The 3,154-nt window shown below is 41.1% G+C and overlaps 1 protein-coding gene across 1 annotated transcript in view; it reads right to left on the bottom strand.

The window, feature by feature from the left end:
• ASCC1 (activating signal cointegrator 1 complex subunit 1) overlaps window positions 1–3,154 on the bottom strand; it is an 87,770-nt gene that overhangs the window by 136 nt on the left and 84,480 nt on the right. Inside the window, exon 10 of the transcript XR_004316061.1 lies at window positions 1,755–1,844. The gene's annotated coding sequence lies outside the window, so the exon portion shown is untranslated. The remainder of the gene's footprint in view (window positions 1–1,754; window positions 1,845–3,154) is intronic.

Here is a 3,154-nt window from a genome sequence, read left to right as displayed (position 1 = left end):
CTGGTTTGAAGAAAAAAAAAAAAAAGGAGGGGGGTAGATTTCAAAGGGAAGCGCTAGTTCAGAGTGCCAAATGCCAGCCAGCCGCCGTCGCAGAGCCCAGCCCAGTCCAGCCCAGCACTTAGGGAGCTGCAAACCAAGGAATCCTGATCCTGAGATGTCCCTGCTTTCCCTCCAAGGGTGGAGAGCAAGAAGGGCCTCAGGTCTCCTCAGGGAAGATGGAAGTAGGGACATGACACAAAACTCTCTGGTTACAAAGCCAGTCAGGCTCAGGTGTCTAAAAGGGAATTTGGCCACAGACACTCTCCCCCCGCCCCTTGCCTCCCACCCAGAGGGGCCTGCGCCACAGCCCTGACAGCTGGCTTCCTGCACATTATGGCTCGACAGTAATGGGTGTCTTCGTTAAGACAAAAGCCATATAACAACTGGCTGCCTCATGCTCTTTTCAAGGCAAGCCCTGAGCACTGAATAGCTGGTAAAACAGGCAGATGTCCTCCTCAAGCAGCTGTTTAAGGACTGTCACCCCTTTTGTTAGCTCTTCCTAAGGCAACCCTAAAAGGCAAATATCTGACCATTTCATCCACCTTGAGGCTACAAATTCAGAAAAAGGACATTTGCTATGGTTTTGATTTCAAGTTGATTTTAATAAGCCACTGGAGAGGGGGTGGTGGTGGGGAGGCTGATTTCGTTCGAGGTGTTTAGGTTTTTGTTAAAATTGTGATCCTTATCACTGCCTTTAGAAATGTGCTGACATACTGGCCGGGAAGGCTGGAAGCTGGGCATGGTCCCAGGATCAGAGCAGAAATGGGGTGAGGTTTACATCACAAATAAACTGAAGAGGAAACAGGTAATCTGACAGGACAAAACATATTGAAATTTTGGGACCCAAGCCTTAGACTGTGTTTTTACTAAAACAAAAACAAAAACAAAAAACCTTGCCTGCCGTGATTAAAAAAAAACCAAAGGCAATGAAAAACATGATTTTAATCGATAGGAAAAAACACAGGTTACAAGGTTCATGGTCACCCTGAATCTTGGCTTGCCTGGGAATTCCGAATGCATCAATGGCTTGGGCTGGGGTCCCCTTGGGAAAACAGAAAACAATAGCTTCCTTTCCGTGTTTCCTTTTTCCTTTGCAGTTGGATTTAGAGGTGGTGCTGCAATGAGGTCCTGGCCACTGAGGTCTTAAATCTCAGTAAATGAAGCAGCCTCGCCCGGTTGTTCACAGCAGCAGTATATAGTGGAGAGCAGAGTTTTTTGTCATACAGACTGATGATGGAATCCCACTTACTAGCTGGGATCTTGGGCAAATTACCTAATCTATTTTTTTATCTATAAATAGTACCATTTATCTCAGAAGACTGCTTTTAAACCTGTACACAATTACATACTAAGTGCCTGGGCATGGTGGGCATTAAAAAATATTCTTCCCTCAGGTTGAGACGTGAAGGCTACAATGTCCCATAGTTCTGAATAGTACTAACATTTGCCATCTTTTCCTATCTCAATCCTGGTCTTTTAGCAAAGCTAATTATGTGTCTCCAAGTCACTGAGGAGGTAGAGCCTAGATATCATAGCTCTCCTGTTCCAGGACAACCTAATAAAGTCCCTGGTCTTCTGGAATTACTAAAGTTGTCCAATAAAGAGTTTGGAAAGGCATTGACAAGATGCCCATCAATAAGACTACAGTTGTTTTCAGAACCCTTAAGATCAAAATGTTTCCCACACTCCTGGGCAGCTCCTTCAATGGGACTCACCTTCTGTAGCACCTTCAAGTTGGGTCAGTATTAGCCCCAGGCTTGAAGTAAATGAACAGTCCAGGACTGTTAAGCCAACAGTAAAGCCATCTAGGAGAGAACATCCAGATTCCCAGATGAGGTTGAAAAGAGTTGTAGAAAATAGACAATAACTATAGTTTATAAAGGAAAAAAGGTTTTCCTACTTTTTGAGAGACTTACCTGGCAGGTCAGCCTTTTCAAACAGCCTCAAAGCTGCTGGCTGTATTTGTTAAATGGCATGTATGTTTTATGCTTTTTTTCCATTTGCATTTAATATTTAGTAATACAAAATGGAGGCATGAACCTCAGCTTCCAAATAAGAAATTTAAATTTAACCGTATCATTAAAATCATTAAATCCCATTTCTAGATGACCTCACCAGCATAAAAAGACAAACACACAAAGATGTTCAATCCAGAATTATTTCTTTCAGCCAAACCTGGAAACCAAATCAAAGTCCATTAGTTAGGGATCAACACTAGTTCAGTTATATTACGCACAATAGGCTACTGTGCAGACATAAAAATAGTGTAGATCTGTACCTACTGACAACTATTATGATCCACTACATACTTCTGGGTAAGAAAAGCTCTTTATAGAAGATCATGTATAATATGATCCCATTTGAAGGGAAGTATTAGTACAGTATAGCACTTCTCAAACTTACTGGTCTCAGAAGTCCTGTAGACCGAAAGATTATTGAAGACCCCAAAGAATGTTTGTTTTGTTTATGTGAGATATACAGTATAGACAAAGATACACTGTACTAGAAAATAAAACTAAGTCTGTCTCTCAATTTTTCTGTGAACCTAAAACTGCTCTAAAAAATCTTTAAAAAAAACCTTAAGAATTAAAAAAAAAAAGTTTATTTAAAAATAACAATACAGAATCCATTACATATTAACAAAATATATTGTATGAAAAACAACCATATTACCCCCAAAATTAGTAAGAGCGGTATTGTTTCACATTTTTGCCAATCTCTTTTTAACATCTGGCTCAAAAGATTTGGCATTACAGCAAGTTTATTAGTTTATTAGGGCTGGCATAACAAAATACCACAGACCAGGTGGCTTAAACAACAGAATTTATTTTCTCAAAGTTCTGGAGGCTAGAAGTCCAAGATTAAGGGGTTGGTAGATTTGGTTTCTCCTGAGAAACCTCTCTTCCTGGTTTGCAGATGGCTGCCTTCTTGCTGTGTCACACATGGCCTTTCCTCTGTGCATGCACATAACTGATGGTTTTTTGCTGTTGTTGTCAAATGATCCTTTATTGAAGAATTTTCCTTGTTGTTCTTAACTAGCTGAGCATTCCACCGCACCACCGCTGGTGTCATCCGTGACGTCACGATGGTGGCGACCATCAACATTGCAGTCCAG

This window comes from Camelus ferus, chromosome 29 (genome assembly GCF_009834535.1).
Source record: "Camelus ferus isolate YT-003-E chromosome 29, BCGSAC_Cfer_1.0, whole genome shotgun sequence".
NCBI lineage: Eukaryota > Metazoa > Chordata > Mammalia > Artiodactyla > Camelidae > Camelus > Camelus ferus.
The sequence above is the reverse complement of the archived record's forward strand: the minus strand, read 5'-3'. Positions and strand labels throughout refer to the sequence as shown.